The sequence below is a fragment of the Chiloscyllium plagiosum genome, unplaced genomic scaffold (genome assembly GCF_037043375.1).
Source record: "Chiloscyllium plagiosum isolate Xiang-an unplaced genomic scaffold, Cpla_swu_hap1 HiC_scaffold_27, whole genome shotgun sequence".
NCBI classification, from domain to species: Eukaryota; Metazoa; Chordata; class Chondrichthyes; order Orectolobiformes; family Hemiscylliidae; genus Chiloscyllium; species Chiloscyllium plagiosum.
In genome coordinates this window covers 20,032,644-20,051,884 of record NW_028270165.1, presented here as the reverse complement: position 1 = coordinate 20,051,884, position 19,241 = coordinate 20,032,644, and the positions used below count along the sequence as shown (strand labels likewise).

Sequence of the window (19,241 nt, the reverse complement as noted above, 5' to 3'; positions counted from 1 at the left end):
GAACCAATAGGATGCCCTGGAGGACCGAAAGGGGGCGGGTCCTCCTGCCAATCAGAGCCGCCGTATTGTCGGAATGCGGAAGTTGGACCTTGAGCTTCTGCTTCTGCTCCTCTCTCTCTCTGAATGAAGATTGAACTTTACTCCCAGACTGCAACATTTTTCCTCCATTCAATATCTGTGAGTATGGCCCTTTTTTCTCGCCCAATGCTTCCATTTCTTTTTCATGCTGGGGTTCAATTGTTGACTTGCAGAAACTGAAAGGAAAGAGCGAATTCAGAGAGGGGATACTTGTGCAATGTTGGTCTGTGTCTCAATTGGCAAACATATGGCAACTGCAGTACCACCGTGTGAAGTTATAGCCTTTGTTGTGATACAAAAAAATGCCCAAAGGAGGTGCATTATTTAAATGGTGATACATTGGAATGTGGAGAAAGTGAGGACTGCAGATCAGTCGAAAAGTGTGGTGCTGGAAAAGCACAGCAGGTCAGGCAGCATCTGAGGAGCAAGAGAGTTGATGTTTCAGGCACGAGCCCTTCTTCAAGAATGATGTGTGGATAGACAAATGGGTCTCAGCGTCCTTCTACACCAGTCACTGCCAGTTGTCAGACGGGTGCAGCAAGCGATCAGCAAGGCAAGTGGTATATTAGGAGGAGAAAGTGAGGTCTGCAGATGCTGGAGATCAGAGCTGGAAATGTGTTGCTGGAAAAGTGCAGCAGGTCAGGCAGCATCCAGGGAACAGGAGAATCGACGTTTCGGGCATAAGCCCTTCTTCAGGAATGAATGAATCGTGGTATATTAGCAAGTGGAATTGAGTTCAGAAGTGGGGATGCCTTCCTGCAGTTAGATTAGATTACTTTCAGTGTGGAAACAGGCCCTTCAGCCCAATAAGTCCACACTGACCCGCTGAAGCGCAACCCACCCAGACCCATTCCCCTACATTTACCCCTTCACCTAACACTATGGGCAATTTAGCATAGCCAATTCACCTAACCAGCACATTTTTGGATTGTGGGAGGAAACCCACGCAGACACCGGGAGAACATGCAAACTCCACACAGTCACCTGAGGCGGGAATTGAACCCGGGTCTCTGAAGTGGATGGTTATGGGGGAAGGCAAGAAAATGGTTTTAAGACGAGAACAGAACTGTTCAAGTCAGACAGCACAGGAACACGATTAGAGTGGTGCTGGAAAAGCACAGCAGGTCAAGCAGCATCCGAGGAGCAGGAAAATCGACGCTTTGGGCAGGAGCCCCTCCTGCCCGAAATGTTGATTTTCCTGCTCCTTGGATGCTGCCTGACCTGCTGTGCCTTTCCAGCACCACACTAATCGTGGCTCTGATCTCCAGCATCTGCAGTTCTCACTTTCACCGAGCACAGAAACAGACCCTTCAGCCCAACTAGTCCATGCTGACTATGTTTGCAAACTAAACTAGTCCAACCTGCCTGTGTTTGGCCCGTATCCCTCCAAACCTTTCCTATTCATGTACATCTCCAAATGTATTTTAAATCTTCACCTCACCTATACCCCTCATGATTTTATAAACCTCTGTAAGGTCACCCGTGCTCAAGTGAAAGTAGTCCCAGCCTCTGCACCGCTATGTAGGGAGAACCATATCCATTTATGATCTGTTCAATGCTGGTGCAGGCACGAAAGACCAAATAGTCTACTCCTGCTCCCAATTCTCACTCTGTGTCCAGGACAGCAAGAGACCATCAGATGGAGGAGCAGAAACACAACCTCCCAACTCCTGTACTCCTGGAGGGCAAAAAGACATGGCTTTGGCGACGAGAGTTAAGGAGAATCCAAAGGGTTTTTACAAATACATTAAGGGCAAAACGGTAACTAGGGGGAGAATAGGGCCCCTCCAAGATGAGCAAGGTGGCCTTTCTGTGGATCCGCAGGAGATGGGGGAGATACTAAACAAGTATTTTGCATCAGTGTTTACTGTGGAGAAGGACATGGAAGATATAGAATGTAGTCAAATAGATGGTGACACCTTGAAAAATGTTCATATTACAGAGAATGTGGTGCTGGATGTCTTGAAATGCATAAATCCCCAGGACCTGATCATGTGTTTCCTAGAACTCTGTGGGAAGCGAGTGAAGTTGCTGAGATATTTGTATCATTGATAGTTTTCTGGCACCTCACCTGTGACTGAGGTTGGCTAACGTGGTGCCACTGTTTAAGAAGGGCAGTAAGGACAAGCCATGGAACTATAGACCTGATGTCGGTGGTGGGCAAGTTGTTGGAAGGAATCCTGAGGGACAGTATTTATACATTTGGAAAGGCAAGGACTGATTAGGGATAGTCAACATGGCTTTGCGCATGGGAAATCATGTCTCACAAACTTGATTGAGTTTTTTGAAGAAGTAACAAAGAGGATTGATGAGGATAGAGCAGTGGGCGTGGTTTATGTGGACTTCAGTAAGGTGTTCGAGTTTAGATCTCATGGAACACAAGGAGGACTTGCTCAAAGATAGATGGCGGTGGAAGGTAGATTTTCAGACTTGAGGACTGTGACCAGTGGAGTGCCACAAGGATCGGTGCTGGGTTCACTACTTTTCATAATTTATGTAAATTATTTTGATGTGAACATAGGAGGTATAGTTAGTGAGTTTGCAGATGACACCAAATTGGAGGTGTAGTGGACAGCGAGCAAGGTTACCTCAGATTTACAACGGGATCTTGATCAGATGGGCCAATGGCTGAGGAGTGGCAGATGGAGTTCAATTTAGATAAATGTGAGGGGCTGCATTCTGGAAAAGCAAATCAGAGCAGGATTTATAGATTTAATGGTAAGGTCCAGGGGAGTGTTGCTGAACAAAGAGACCTTGGAGTGCAGGTTCATAGCTCCTTTAAAAGTGGAGTTGCAGGTAGATAGGATAGTGAAGAAGGTATCCTTCCTTTATTGGTCAGAGCATTGAGTACAGGAGTTGGGAGGTCATTTTTCAGCTGTATCACACTTGTGGAATATTGCGTGCAATTCTGGTCTCCTTCCTTTTGGAAGGATGTTGTGAAACATGAAAGGGTTCAGAAAAGATTAACAAGGATGTTGCCAGAGTTGGAGAGTTTGAGTTATAGGGAGAGGCTGAAGAGGATAGAGCTGTCTTCTCTGGAGCATCAGAGGCTAAGGGGTAACTTTGTAGAAGTTTATAAAATCATGGACAGGGTAAATTAGACAAAGTCTTTTCCTGGGGCGGGGGAGTCGAGAACTAGAGGACATTAGTTTAGTGTGAGGGGGCAAAGATGTAAAGTCCCCCACCATAACCACCATATTATTCTTACTGATAACTGAAATCTCCTTACAAATCTGTTTCTCAATTTCCTGCTGCTTCTTGGGAGGGGGGTGATTATCCCTTTCTTATTTCTCAGTTCCACCCAAATAACTTTCCTGGATGTATTCCCAAGAATATCCTACTTAAATACAGCTGTAATACCAACCCTTATCAAAAACCACTCCCCACCTCGCTTGCCCCCTTTTCTATCCTTCCTATAACATTTGTAGTGTGGAACATTAAGCTGCCAGTCCTGTCCATCCCTGAGCCACGTTTCTGTGATTACTATGATATCCCATGCCCTGACTTCATCTGCATTCCATGTTAGGCCTCTTGCATTGAAGTAAATACAATTTAATTTATCAATCCTAACTTGTTCTCTGCTTTGTCCTTGCCTACCCTGACTGCTTGACTCACTCCTTTTCCCAATTGTACCAGTCTCAGATTGATCTCTTTCCTCACTATTCCCACCTTACTAGTTTAAAGCCTCCTGAGCAGCTCTCGCAAATCTCCCTGTCAGTATATTAGTCCCCTTCCAATTTAGGTGCAATCCGTCCTTCTTGTACAGGTCACTTCTACCCCAGAAGAGATTCCAACAATCCAAAAATGTGAGCCCTTCTCCCCTGCACAAGCTCCTCACTCATACATTCATCTTCTCTATCCTCCTATTCCTACCCTCACTAGCTCATAGCACTGAGAGTAACCCAGATATTAAGACCCTCTAGGACCACCTTATTTAAATTCCTGCCTAATTTTCTTTGACCCTTCAGAATCTCATCCTTTTCCCTTCCGCTGTCATTGGTTCCAGTGTGTACAATGACCATCTGCTTGTCCCCCTCCCCTTTCAGAACATTCTCCACCCTCTCTGAGACATCCTTGATCCTGGTACCAGGGAGGCAACACATCATTCTGATTATTCGCTGCTGGCTGCAGAAATGTCTCTCTGTGATGATGTCCCCTGTCACAATCATCGCTTGGACCCCAGCATACCCCTCATTACATTAGACCCTGTCTCAGTACCAGAAACTTGGCTGTTCATGCTACATTCCCCAGTCCATTACCCCCTAAATTTTCCAAAACTGCATATTTGTTTGAAACGGGGATAGCCACAGAAGATTTCTGCACTATCTGTTTACCTCTCCTACCTTTCCTGGTGTTACTTCATCTATCTGACTGTATCTGCAGCTTTTCTCCCTTCCTATAACTATCTATCACTCCCCCTAGCTCTTGTAAATTCCTCATTGCCTCGAACTGTCGCTCCAACAGATCCAGTCGATCTGATAGGATTCGTGACCAAGGACACTTGCTGCAGGCAATCGTCAGTAACGTGGAAATTCTCCCTAATCTCCCATTTCCGACAGGAAGGGCATATCACTATACTAAAGGCCATCTTTACTCATCCAAAATCTACACACCCAGAAGATAACAATGTCTTTTTGCTCTTAAAAAGAAGTGCTCCAGGCTAAGTTAGCATTTATCACTTATACTTTTAAAATTTAATCAAGAGACATTTTAATAAAACATTATAATCAAGAAAGAACCCATTCAGCTCACTTCTGAACATTGAATAAAAAAACTACGTTCGAACCCAAAAGAAACCCAACCTTCAGGGGGCTGGGGCGAGCAAAACTATCGCCCCGCCCCCATTGTTTCCGAATTCGTGGAGGACTCTCCCAACCACGCCCCCTGAACGGAAGATGACATCACTCATCAGGTCCCCGCCCCTATACGAGCTGGCGCATGCGCAGTGTAGCTCCCGCAGCGGGACGGCGGCAGTGTTGCTGATGGCGCCAGGGGCCTAAGGGACCAGGACAAAAACCGCTGGGAAAGGCTGAGCAGGTCCAGCAGCGCGTTTCGGCTCCGGGGATCCTTCTTCCGAACACGGACAGGTCTCAGAAACATCCCGGAGGAGGTCGCCAGCCCCGATCGCCAAGACCTGGCACCTGCCCCCGGGGAGAGGAGACAGTGAGACAGGGTAGGATTGGGAACCGCGGGAGGAGGGAGACTGGGAGTTTATAAACTCCTAGGGGGAGGCCTCAGGCCTCCAATAGAAGCCCCGCAGGCCCAGTGCTTACTTCACCGGCGAAGGAGCATTCGGGTTGCCCGGGCAACCGGCGGCCATCTTTGTGAGGGTCAGGCGGAAGTTGTCTTTGGGCCTGGAGCGCCCGGCGGCCATCTTTGTGAAGGTCGGGCGGAGGTTGTCTTTGGGCCGTCATCGCGGGCGGCCATCTTGGTGAAGGCACCGTCCGCTGTCATTTCCGGGAGAGAATTCCAACTTCGGGGCAGCCTTTGTGTCAATTAGAATTTCCTCATTTCACTCTGAGAGACCTGGCCCTGAGCTTGGTCTGTGTGGCCTTAAAACAGGAAAAGGGAATGGGAGAGAGGTCCAGAAAAAAAAACACTTAGATGGGCTGTGAATTTGAGATGAAATAATGTGATAATCTGTGGCACTGGAACAGAATGTGGGTGCTTCCAAGATGGCAGTGACCAGGAAAGCATTGACGTGTTGATGTTAGTTTCAGTTTGTAGACAAGAGAAAAGGGCGAACACCAGGAGTGGAGGAAAGACATGAGGATGGATTTGAACTTCAATGCAGGGGGAGGGATCATGTGTAGGATTCAAACTTAATACATTCAGCGAGTAGATAGGAAAAGTGTTCTGTAGAAAGTCGAACTGTCCCCTAATTTTTTAAAATCTGTGCTCACAGTGATGTCTTTTGTACGTTTCTTTTCAGGATGATGCAAGTTTCAGATGGGAAACTCAAGACAAACATCATAGCATGGAAACAGACCCTTCAGTCCAACTCATCCATGCTGACCAGATATCCCAACCGAATCTAAATCCACTTGCCAGCAGCTAGCCCATATCCCTCTGAACCCTTCCTATTCATATGCCCATCCAGATGCCTTTTACATGTTGCAATTGTACTAGCCTGTACCACTTTCTCTGGCAGCTCATTCCACACACGCACCATCCTTTGAGTGAAAAAGTTGTTCTTTGGGTCTCTTTTATATCTTTCCCCTCTCACCCTAAGCCTATGCCCTTCAGTTCTGGATGTCCCCCAGCCCAGGGAAAAGACTTTTGTCTATTTATCCTATCCATGATTATGATTTTATAAATCTCTATAAGGTCAGCCTCCAACGCTTCAGGGAAAACAGCCCCAGCCTATTCAACTTCTCCCTATAGCTCAAATCCTCCAACCCTGGCAACATCCTTGTAAATCTTTTCTGAACCCTTTCAAGTTTCACAACATCCTTCCGATAGGAAGGAGACCAGAATTGCATGCAATATTCCAAAAGTGGCCTAACCAATGTCCTGTACAGCCACAACATGACGTCCTAACTCCATTAATTAATACTCCGACTAATAAAGGAAAGCATACCAAACACCTTCACTGTCCTATCTACCTGTAACATCACTTTCAACGAGCTATGCACCTGCACTCCAAGGTCACTTTGTTCAGCAACACTCCCTGGGACCTTACCATTAACTGTATAAGTCCTGCTAAGGTCAGCTCAAGATTTGACAATTGGATGACTTGGGCTGGGGTTTGGATCACCAGGTGCTGGGGATTTGTAAACTTTTAATCCCATCAATTTCCCCAACATCATTTCTACACAACTGCTCATTTCCTTCAGTTCTGTCCTGAATGGACCATGTGTTCCCCAACATTTTGGGGATGTTTCTTGTGTCCTCCTTTGTGAGGATCAAAGCAACGTATGTGGTGAATTGGTCTGCCATCTCTTTTTTCCACATGAGACCTTTGCCTGTTTCTAAGTGTAATTGTTTTCACTAATGCTTTTTTTGCCTCTTCACATACCCCATTTCCCCTTTTCATCAATCCTTTTGTTGAAACCTGAACTGCTCCCAGTCTTCAGATCTGCTGCTTTAGTTTTAGTCAATTTGTACGCCACTTCTTTGGATCCACTGCTATAGAAAGAGGCTGAACAGGCTGGGGCTGTTTTCCGCGGAGAATCGGAGGCTGAAGTGTGACCTTATAGAGGTTTATAAAATCATGAAGAGCATGGATAGGGTAAATAGGCAAGGTCTTTTCCCTGGAGTGGGGAAGTCCAGAATGGGTGGGTAATTGGTTCAGGGTGGGGGAGAGGGGCAGGTGTAAAACTGACCAAAAGGGCAATGTATTCACCCAGAGGATGGTACGTGTAAGGAATTAGCTTCCAGAGGAAGTGGTGGAGGCTGGTACAATTACAACATTTAAAAAGGCATCTGAATGGATATATATGAATAGGAAGGGTTTAAAAGAATATGGGCTAATGCTGGCAAATGGGATTTGATTGGAATATCGACAATAGGTGCAGGAGTAGGCCATTCTGCCCTTCGAGCCTGCACCGCCATTCATTATGATCATTGCTGATCATCCTTAATCAGTATCCTGTTCCTGCCTTATCTCCATAACCCTTGATTCCACTGTCACTGAGAGCTCTATCCAACTCTTACTTAAATGAATCCAGAGACTGGACCTCCACTGCCCTCTGGGGCAGAGCATTCCACACAGCCACCACTCTCTTGGTGAAGAAGTTTCTCCTCATCTCTGTCCTAAATGGTCTACCCGTATTTTTAAGCTGTGTCCTCTGGTTCGGCACTCATCCATCAGCGGAAACATGTTTCCTGCTTCCAGAGTGTCCAATCCTTTAATAATCTTATGTCTCAATCAGATCCCCTCTCAGTCTTCTAAACTCAAGGGTATACAAGCCCAGTCGCTCCAGTCTTTCAGCGTAAGGTAGTCCTGACATTCCAGGAATTGACCTCATGAACCTACGCTGCACGCCCTCAATAGCCAGAATGTCTTTTCTCAAATTTGGAGACCAGAACTGCACACAATACTCCAGGTGTGGTCTCACCAGGGCCCTTTTCAGCTGCAAAAGGACCTCTTTGCGTCTATACTCAATCCCTCTTGTTATGAAGGCCAGCATGCTATTAGCCTTCTTCACTACCTGCTGTACCTGCATGCTTACCTTCATTAGCTGGTGTACAAGAACACCAAGATCTCTTTGTACTGTTTGGTACAAGCGTGTTGGACCAAAGGGTGTTTCTGCGCTGTATGTCTCTATGACCCTGGCTTTCCAACGATGTTTGCCATGTCTGTATGTTCAGTTTTTCTCTGGTGTCGGTGTTAATGCCTCGATGTCTCATTTTGCTCCCCCCTTCCCGGGTCGTTAACCATTTTGCGTCTGGTTCTTCCTCAAGAAGCTGATTGCAGGTTCACCCTGAATTGGCACTTTTCTTTTTTTGCTTCCCAAAATCAGACCTGCTCACTCTCAGCAGGATCCCAGTGTTGTGAAAGCTATTCACTTCCAGGTGGAATTATCCAAAATGCACAGAGATGTCAGTCTTGATGTTTTTCAGCCCCTGGAAGATCCTTCAGGAGAATTAGTTAGAGCGGAGTGAGATGGTGCTTTTAGTTTTATGGAATAAAGAAAAGTATTCCGTAGAAAGTAGCATTCCTTGTTCAGAATTTCCACCCTGGACTGACAGTGATGACCTTTGTAATCTCTTTTTACAGAGTATTTGAAGATCTGAAGACGGAAGTTTCAAGATCAACAGATGAAGGGCTTATGCCCAAAACGTTGACTTTCCTGTACCTCGGATGCTGCCTGACCTGCTGTGCTTTTTCAGCGCCGCACTTCTCGATTCTGACTCTCCAGCGTCTACAGTCTTCACTTTGATGTCAATGTCTGACAGTAACTCAGTCCATCGGGAACGCAACAGTTTTCAACTATGAGTCTATGAGAAGGAGGAAAGCTTTTTGGTTCCCGTTTGAGAACATTTTCAGCATCAGTGGGACTGGATGAGAGACCCAACTGTTGCAGCGCACTGAATGAGGAGTGTGTAGCAGCTATACAGCCTGGAAAGAGGAATTCACGACGTGGAGAGCGTCTACACGTGTTTGTGCGCGACTGAAGCTTCGGCCATGGAGAAAGCCGAGGAATCCTGCCCCGTGGAGAAACCATGGAAGTGTGGTGACTGTGGGAAAGGCTTCCGTGCTCCATCTGCCCTGGAGATTCATCGGCGCAGTCACACCGGAGAGAGGCCGTTCTCCTGCCCTGAGTGCAGGAAGGCCTTCAGCAATTTCTCCGCCCTGCAGGCCCACCAGCAGGTCCACACAGGGGATAGGCCGTTCCCCTGCACTGAGTGCGGGAAGATCTTTAGCAATTCCTCCATCCTGCTGACCCACCGGCGGGTCCACACGGGGGAGAAGCCCTTCAGCTGCCCTGAATGTGGGAAGGCCTTCAGCTATTCCTCGGACCTGCTGAAGCATCAGCGGGTCCACACCGGGGAGAGGCCCTTCAGCTGCCCCGAGTGCGGGAAGGCCTTCAGCAATTCCTCCAACCTGCTGAAGCATCAGCGGGTCCACACCGGGGAGAGGCCCTTCAGCTGCCCCGAGTGTGGGAAGGCCTTCAGCGATCCCTCTGCCCTGGTGAAGCACCGACGAGCCCACAAGGGGGAGAGGCCCTTCAGCTGCCCCGAATGCGCGAAGGGCTTCACCCACTCCTCCCACCTCCTGAGCCACCAGCGAGTTCACGTGCCATCTCAGGGGGAATTTAAGGAGTGACGGCCGAGTGCCATTATCGACTGGACTATCAACGGAGTTGCAGGGAGTCCCGGGTTCATTTCCCTCCGCGACGGATGGTGGAATTTGAATTTGGTCAGAAATCTGGAGTTCAGAATCTAACGGTGAAACCATTTTAGGGGTGTGGGGGTGGAAGAAACCCCCATTTGATTCACTCAGTCGTCCCAGCTGCATCCTTTATCCGGTCTGGCCTGTACGTGACTCCAGACGCACAGCAGTGTGGCTGATTTCCATCTCCCCCCCCCCCCCCACTCAAAAAGCCCCTGCCAAATGGGTGAGGAGGAACTTACTTGGATACAGAGTACGGGTTGAAATTGCTGAGTGAGGCAATACTCCCTCTGGGTTACGGTTGTACCAAGGATCCAATTACAAAGAGATGACTCCGTGCTGACCAATATTAAAGAAGGGGGGCGGGGGATGTGGTGTCTGTGTGCACTTTGACCTTGAGGTGTTTTTTAAAAAAATCTGCTATGTTTTCTCTGCTTGTTTGCTGGGGAGAATCTGAAGCAGTAACAAAGTTGGGTCACAATAAAGGTTACTTAAACTTACCCCCAGCTCAGACTCTCATTGAAGGCTTTGAGCTCCAAGAGGTTTTTGTTTAAAGCTGCTCATTTCTTTCAGCCTTCTGCACTAAGTTTCCAATGTTGTGTATCAGATGGAGCAGTGAATGAGTAGCTAGTATCGTTAGAATTTTTTCAGGAGTGCAGAGTGCGCCATGTCATCGGCATTGTAAAGTTTCCTGGCAGCACCAGGAGCTGTGGGCTGTGTTCACTGGAAACGATGTGGAAGTGCCGGTGTTGGACTGGAATGGATAAAGTGAAAAAAATCACAGCACCAGGTTATCATCCAACAGATTTATTTGGAAGCACTAGCTTTCGGAGTGCTGCTCCTTCATCGGGTAGCTATGGAGCAGGAACATATAGCAACCGATCAAAGTGTCATACTACTGATAGGATATATAGAACAAATCAAGATTGTGGTTTAGTCTTTCATCTTCTAGAATGGGTTGCGGGTTTTGGTTCATTAATATGTAAAGCTCAGAAGTACTTTTGAGTCGCATTCTTGAGATGACTTAAGGTTTTATAGAAATCAGTGACATCTCAGCTCAGTACATGAAGGATGTGAGGTTTGACTCTGTCTGTATCCCAATCTTGAATCAGACTGGTTCCATTTCCAAAGTAGGAATTTATAAAATATTACATGGATTGACTGCCTGCTGATTGTGTGCTTTTTTGATCAAAATTGAATGTATCTGCAAATGCAAATTCACCCCATAAACCTGTGTGTGTGTGTGTGTGTGCGCGCGCGTGCGTGAGAGTTTGCCTAAGAGTATATGTTTGCCTGTGTGCATGCTTGGTAATGTATGAGTGTGATGGAGTATAAGCCTGTGAGAGTGTTGGGTGGTGTGTATCTGTGTCTGAGACAGAGCGTGTGTACGAGAGAGGTATAGATAAAAGTGAGGAATTGCATTTTGCTTAAAAAAAGGGGAGGACTTGTAGCAGTTACTGGCAGGGCCCTGGGTTATGTTGTAGGACAGAGACATGGGGGTGTGGTTCAGGTACATAGGTCTTTGAAATTTGCATCACTGGTAGTCAAAGTGGTTAAGAGTTGTTTAGCCCACTTGCCTTCATTGTTCACACTGTTGAATGTTGGAGTTGGGACATCATTTTGAAATTGTACAGGATGTTGGTGAGGCCACTTTTAGAACATTGAGTACAGTTCTGGTCGCCCTGTTATAGGAAGAATACTATTAGAGAAGGTTCGGTAAAGATTTACCAGGATGTTGTCGGGACTGAAGGGTTTGAGTTATAAGGAGAGGCTGAGACTTTATTCACTGGAGTGGAGGTTGAGGGGTGATCTTATTGAGATTTGTAAAATCATGAGGGGTGTAGGCAAGGTGACTAGCAAAAATAGTGAGGAGTATGTTTGGTTATGTCGAGTCACGGGGAAAAATAAATATTGGCTCAACCGTTTCTTTTTCTCCTATTGGCATTTGGACACTTAAATTTGTCAGTAATCGCAATATTGCCACAGAGTGTACAGCGCATGCTCCTCGGTGTCAGCAAGAACAGCGCATGCTCCTAGCTGTCCGCTGCAATGGGGCGCGATCTTCTTTAGAAGCTAATGGGGAGCCTTGGAGGACCGGAAGTAGGAAGTCCTCCTGCCAATGAGAACATCCACTATTGTCTGAATGCGGAAGTTGTCCCATGAGCTTCTGAAGCTGATCCTGCACCTCTCTCTCTCTGAATGAAGATTGAGCTTCACTCCATGATGCAACTTCCTTCCTCTGTTTGACATTGTGAGTACGGCACTCTCTTTTCCATTTCTTTATTTCATTGTGGGCTTTAATTGTTGACTCGCAGTAACTGAATGTAAAGACTGAATCCAGGGAGGAGCAGACTCAGGAAATGTTGATCCAGATCGGTGTCTCAATTGGCAAAAACAGTCCCACAGTGTGAAGTTATAGCCTTTGCTGTGGGGGGAAAAAACAGCAGAAAGGAAGTGCATTGTTTAAATGGTGATATATTGGGATGTGGGGAAAGTGAGGACTGCAGGTGTTGAAGATCAGAGTCAAAAAGTATGGCACTGGAAAAGCACAGCAAGTCAGGCAGCTTCCAAGGAGCAGGAGAGTCGAAGCTAGAGGAATTGAGTTCAGAAGTGGGGATGCCTTCCTGCAGTTAGGGGGTCATTGAATATATTCAAGGCTGAGTTCATCTGATTTTTGAACAACAAAGAGGTGGATGTTTCTGGGGGAAGGCAAGAAACAGACCCTTCAGCCCAACTAGTCCGTGCTGACTATGTTCACAAACTAAACTCATTCCACCTGCCTGTGTTTGGCCCATATCTCTTAGAACCTTTCCTATTCATGTCCTTATCCAAACATCTTTTAAACGTTGTTACTGTACCTGCATCCACCATTTCCTCTGGACATTCATTCCACACACAAACCACTCTCTCAAAGGAAAAAGGTGCTCCTCATATCTTTTTTAAAATCTTTCTCCTCGCACCTTAAAAATTTGCTCCTAATCTTGAAACAACACCTGCCATTCACCTCATCTATGCCCCTCATGATTTTATAATTCTCTATAATGTCGCATCTCAACCTCCTGTGTTCCGTTGAAAACATCCCAGCCTAGGTAGATTAATATCCAGTTATGATCTGTTCAAAGCTGGTGCAGGCTCGAAAGACCAACTGACCTACTCCTGCTCCCAACTCTCACTATGTCCAGGACAGTAAGAGACCATAAGACAGGAGCAGACATTTGGCCATTCACACATCAGGTCTGTTCATACCATTCAATTGTGGCTGATCAGTTTGTCAACCCCATTCACCTGCTTTCTCCCAATACCTCTCGATCCCCTTGATACTCAAGAACCTATCTATTTCAGTTTTAAATATCCTCAGTGACCTGGCCTCCACAGCCTTCTGTGTCAAGGAATTCCATAGATTCACCACTCTCTGGCTGAAAATTTTCCTTTTCTCCATTCTAAAAGGTCCTCTGTTCCTAGTCTCTCTTCCCAATTGAAACATCTTCCCAATGTCCAGGTCGTTCTGTATTATGTATGTTTCAATTAGATCTCTCTCCCCCCCCCGGTGAGTGTGGGCCTGTTAATCAGCATGAACCAGACCTTTAGGATGAGGTACAGCAGGGATTAGGTTCAGCAAACTGAGAATGGAGGGAGAGTGTGTGGGGTGGAGATTTTCAGCTTCTCTGGAATAAGGGAGGAAAGAGATATAAATCAGAATTGATCGGATGGGCTGATCGGCCAAAGAGTGGCAGGTGGAGTTTAATTTAGAGAAATGTGAGGTTTACATTTTGGTCAAGCAATCCAGGCAGGACCTAAACAGTTAAGGGGAGTGTTGCAGAACAAAGAGACCTTGGTATGCTTTCCTTTATTGGTCAGAGCATTGAGTACAGGATTTGGCAAGTACTGTTGTGGCTGTGCAGGACATGTGGTTAGTCCACTTTTGGAATACTACATTCAGTTCTGGTCTCCCTGCAATAGGAAAGATGTTGTGAAACTTTGAAAGGGGTGGGAAAACTTTTATAAGGCTTGTTGGTAGAGTTGGAATATTTGAGGTACAGGGAGAGGCTGATAGGCCAGGGATATTTTCCCTGGAGCATCAGAGGCTGAGGGGTGACCTTATAAAAGTATATAAGGGGCATGGATCAGAGCAAGGTCTTTTCCCCAGGGTAGGGGAGTCCAGAACTAGAAGAACATAGGTTTAAGGCGAATGGGGAAAGGGAAGTGAGTAGAAACTTTTTCACGCAGAGGGTGGTGGATATATGGAACCTGCTGCCAGAGGAAGTCGTGGAGGCTGGAATAATGACACAATATAAAAGGCATCTGCCAAATGCTGGCAAATGGAACTACATTAATTTAGGATGTCTGTCTAGGTTAGGGTGGATTAGCCATAGGATGTGCAGGTTAGGTGCATTCGTAAGGGTTAAATGCAGAGCAATGGCGGGGGGGAGGGAATGGGTGTGGGTGGGTTACTCTTCGGAGGGTCGGTGTGGACTCCCTGGGCCGAGTGGCCTGCTTCCACACTATGGAGCTTCTCCGAAGGAAAGCTGTTTTGCAAACGGCGCAGGCGCACTGCGGACCAGACGGCCGCTGTCCGGAGCAGGCGCAGTGTGGGGGTCCCCGCTGCCGGCCTCGCTCCGTTGGTGACGTCACAACGCGGACGTGCCATGTCAGGGGAACCCTTCATCCAGGGAGGGAGGGGAATATGTTCACTTGTAGCAACTAAAGTGAATCCAGGGAGGGAGCAGACTCTGCAAACTCAAGGTGAGGAGAGACGGATAGATGGGGGGGTGGGGTGACCTGAAAGACTTTTATAAAATGAAGAGGTGAGGTGAGGGGAGAGAGGGTAATTAGACAAGGTCTTTTCCTTGGGATGGGGGAGTCCAGAACTGGAGGTTAATAAGTTAAGGTTGAGGACGGGAGTGGGGGCGGTGGTGATTTAAGCAACCTAAAGGGGTATTGTTTTCATGCAGAGGGTGGTGCATGTATGGAATGAGCTGCCAGAGGAAGTGGCTCAGGCTGGTACAATTGCAGTATTTTAAAAGTCATCTGGTTGGGGATATGAATAGAAAGGGCTCAGAGGGATATGGGCCAAGTGCTGGCAAATGGGACTAGATTAATTTCGGATATCTGGTCAGCACCAAAGAGTTTGATCCAAGTGTCTGTTTCTGTGCTGTATATCTGTGACTCTGGCTTTCCACAAACATTTGCCACATCTTTACATTCAGTTTCTCTCTGGTGTCTATGTTAATACCTTGATGTCTCACTTTGCTCCCCCGCTTCCCAGGGACGTAAACCATTTTGTGTCTAGTTCTTCTTCAAGAAGCTGCATTGCAGGTTCACACTGAATTGACACTCTTCCCAAATCAGACCTACTCACTCTTAGCAGTATCCCACAGATATTAACTTTCAGGTGGAGGTATCCAAAATTCAGAGAGATGTCGGTTTTGACGTTTTTGCTTTTCTGCCCCTGTAAGATCCTGAATCAGTACCTTCAGGAAAATTAGAGTGGAGTGAAAACAGAGGGGGAGGGAGAGTGGGATGGTGCTTTCAATTTTGTGGAATAACAAAAGAAAAGAATATTCCACAGAAAGTAGAATTCCTTGTTCAGAATTTTTAACCTGCACTGACAGTGATGGCTTTTGTAATCTCTTTTTACATTTGAGGATCTGAAGACGGAAGTTTCAAAATCAACAAATGAAGGGCTTATGCCCAAAACGTTGACTCTCCTGCTCCTCGGATGCTGCCTGACCTCCTGCGCTTTTCCAGCGCTGCACCTTTCAACACTGACTCTCCAGTGTCTGCAGTCCTCACTTTGACATCAATGTCTGACAGTCACTCAATCCATCGGGAACGCAACGGTTTTCAACTCTGATTCTGTGAGAAGGAGCAAAGCGTTTTGGTTTCTGTTTGAGTACGTTTTCAGCATCAGTGGGACTGGATGAGAGACCCTACCGTTGCAGTGCACTCAGTGAGGAGCGTGTAATAGCTATACGGCCTGGGAAGAGGAATTCAAGTTGGGGACAGTCTCCACACATGTGCAGCTAAAGCTTCGGCCATAGAGAAACCCAAGGAATCCCGCCCTGTGGAGAAACGGTGGAAGTGTGGCGACTGCGGTAAAAGCTTCCGTGCTCCGTCTGCCCTGGAGGTTCATCGGCACATCCACACGGGGAAGAGGCCGTTCTCCTGCCCCGAATGCGGTAAGGGCTTTAGCCAGGACTCTACCATGCTGACCCACTGGCGTATCCACACAGGGGAGCGGCCCTTCAACTGCCCCAAGTGTGGGAAAGCCTTCAGGAATTCCTCGAACCTGCTCAGGCACCAGCGGCTCCACACTGGGGAAAGGCCCTTCAGCTGCCCCGAGTGCGGGAAGGCCTTTGTCCGGGCCTCCCACCTCCTGACCCACCAGCGGGTCCACACGGGGAGAAGCCCTTCAGCTGTCCTGAGTGTGGGAAGAGATTTACCCAGGCCTCCAACTTGCTGACTCACCAGCGGGTCCACATAGACGAAAGGCCCTTCAGCTGCCCCGAGTGCTGGAAAGGCTTCACCTGCTCCTCCCACCTGCGGAGGCACCAGCGAGTTCACGTGCCACCGCAGGGGGATTGAAGGAGTGATGGCCAAGTGCCATTATCGACTGGACTATCAACCCAATTCCAGGGGCTCCCGGGTTTGAATTCCACCGCGACAGATGGTGGAATTGGAATTTGGTCAGAAATCTGGAGTTCAGAATCTAACGGTGAAACCATTTTCGGGGGTTGGGGGTGGTGAAACCCCCATCTGATTCACTCACGTCCTTTTTAGGGAAGGAAACTCGTTGTGGGAGAGGATTCACTCAGTCGTTCCAGCTATCTCCTTTTACCCGGTCTGGCCTACACGTGACTCCAGACCCACAACAGTCTGGTTGACTCTCCACTGCCCTCCCCTCACTGGCAAATGCGTGGAGAGAAACTTACTTGGAGACAAGATATGGGTTGAAATTGGTGAGTGAGGCAGTATTTCCTATGGGTTACGGCTGTAGCAAGGACCCAATTACAAAGGGACAACTCGGTGCTGACCAATAGTAAAGGAGAGAGGTGGAGGGGGGTGGCAGTGTGTGCGCTTTGACCTTGAGCTGCTTATTTAAAAAAAAAACAGCAACTTTTTCAACCCCTTTTTGGTGAGGGGGGGTGCGGGGGTGGAATCTGAAGCTGTAACAAAGTTGGGTTACAATAAAGGTTACCTGAACTTACTTACTGCCAGGCTCAGACTCTCATTGAAAGTTTTGAGCTCCAAGAGGTTTTTGTTTTAAAGCAGACTCCTGCATTTTTTTTGCAGCCTCCTGCACTGAGTTTCCAATGTCGTGTATCAGATGGAGCAGTGAATGAGGAGCTAGTATCGTTAGAAATTGTAAATTTTTCGTGAGTGCAGGTACTGCATCATTTCATCAGCATTGTAAAGTTTACTGGCAGCACCCGGCGGTGTGGGTCGTGTTCACTAGGTACGCGTATCTTTACAATTAAGAATACCTAAAATGATATATTCAGAAACATAGTTGAAGTCTGAAAGCATGTTAAATTTTTAAAAAGAGCTGTTGAAACCTTTCTGAAACTTGCACTGAATTATATGCAGTTTAACCACAGCTCAGGACAGGTTGGAAGGGGTGAATGGCCTGTTCCTAGTCTTGTGAAATTGGTTCTGACTATGTAGAAATAAAGTCATAGAGTTGTACAGCATGGAAACAAACCCTTCAGTCCACGCCAACCAGATATTCTAACTTAACCTAGTGACCCATTTGCCAGAATTTGGCCAATGTCCCTCTAAACTCTTCCTATTCATATCCCCATCCAGATGCCTTTTAAATGCTGTAATTATATCGGCCTTCACCACTTCCTCTGGCAGCTGATTCCATGAACTCAGCACCCTCTGCGTGAAAAGGTTGCCCCTTAGGTCCCTCACAAATCTTCCACTCCCCCCACCCTAAATCTATGCCCTCTAGTTCTGGACTCCCCCCGAAACCCAAACCTGGGGCAAAGAGATACAAAAGTTCATTTACTCTCTCCCCCCCCCCCCCCCCCCCCACAGGATAAAGAGGGAGGGGGTTTCACTCTGAACCTCACAAGACCAGTTCCGCGCAGTGACATCAACAATGGAACGAGGGGGTGGGGTAAGGTGTCTGGGTAATGGGGTGGGGCCAAGCCGCATGCAGTCCCTGCACCATTTGCAAAAATCCCAATCCGAGGAATCCGCCCGAGGCAGATAGGAAACGGAAGCCTTTCCTACAGGTGCCACACTTCCATGGTTTCTCCACGGGCGGGATTCCACGGGTTTCTCCATGGCTGAAGCTTCAGCCGCTCACAAACGCGTGTGGAGCCCCTCCCCACCCTGAATTCCTCTTCCCAGCCCATATAACTGTTTCAGGCTCCACACTCAGTGCGCTGCAACAGTAGGGTCTCTCATCCAATCCCACTGATGCTGAAAACCTACTCAAACAGGAACCAAAAAGCTTTGCTCCTTCTCACAGACTCATAGTTGAAAATTGTTGCGGTCCCGATGGATTGAGTGACTGTCAGGCATTGACGTCAAAATAAGGACTGCAGACGCTGGAGAGTCAGAGTCGAAAAGTGTGGCGCTGGAAAAACACAGCAGGTCAGGCAGCATCCGAGGAGCAGGAGAGTCAACGTTTCAGGCATAAGGCCTTTATCTGTTGAATTTGAAACTTCCGTCTTTAGATCTTCAAATACTCTGTAAAGAGAGATTACAAAGCTCTCACTGTCAGTGCAGGGTAGAAATTCTGAACAGGCAATTTTACTTTCTATGGAATATTCTTGTGTTCTGTTATTCCACAAAATTGAAAGCACTCCCACATTCTCTTCCCCCTCTGTTCTCACTCCGCTCTAACTAATTCTCCTGGAGGTGCTGATTCAGGATCTTACAGGGGCAGAAAAGCAAAAACATCAAGACTGACATCTCTCTGCATTTTGGATAATTCCACCTGGAAGTGAATATCTTTCACAACATTGGGATACTGCTGAGAGTGAGCAGGTCTGATTTTGGGAAGCAATAAAAAGTGTGTCAATTCAGGGTGAATCGGGAATGCAGCTTCTTGAGGAAGAACCAGACACGAAATGGTTAACGTCCCCAGGAAGGTGCGAGCAAAATGAGACATCAAGGCATTCACACCGACATTAGAGAGAAAGTGAACCTATTGACGTGGCAAATGTTAGTGGAAAGCCAGAGTCATAGAGATGTACAGCACAGAAACAGACCCTTTGGTCCAACTCATCAGTACCAACCAGGTATTCTAAATTAATCCAGTCCCATTTGTCAGCACTTGGCCTATGTCCTCTAAACCCTTTCTATTCATATA

At 47.2% G+C, this 19,241-nt stretch overlaps 1 protein-coding gene and 1 pseudogene across 3 annotated transcripts in view; one reads left to right on the top strand and one right to left on the bottom strand.

Annotated features, from left to right (window-relative positions):
- Positions 1 to 19,241, bottom strand: part of LOC148143355 (uncharacterized) — a 352,041-nt gene that overhangs the window by 27,185 nt on the left and 305,615 nt on the right. The gene's annotated exons all lie outside the window — the stretch shown is intronic.
- Positions 5,032 to 16,509, top strand: LOC148143363 (uncharacterized; annotated as a pseudogene). Its single transcript, XR_015751672.1, has 3 exons — positions 5,032 to 5,251; positions 8,801 to 9,846; positions 15,902 to 16,509. The product of XR_015751672.1 is annotated as an uncharacterized LOC148143363 (transcript).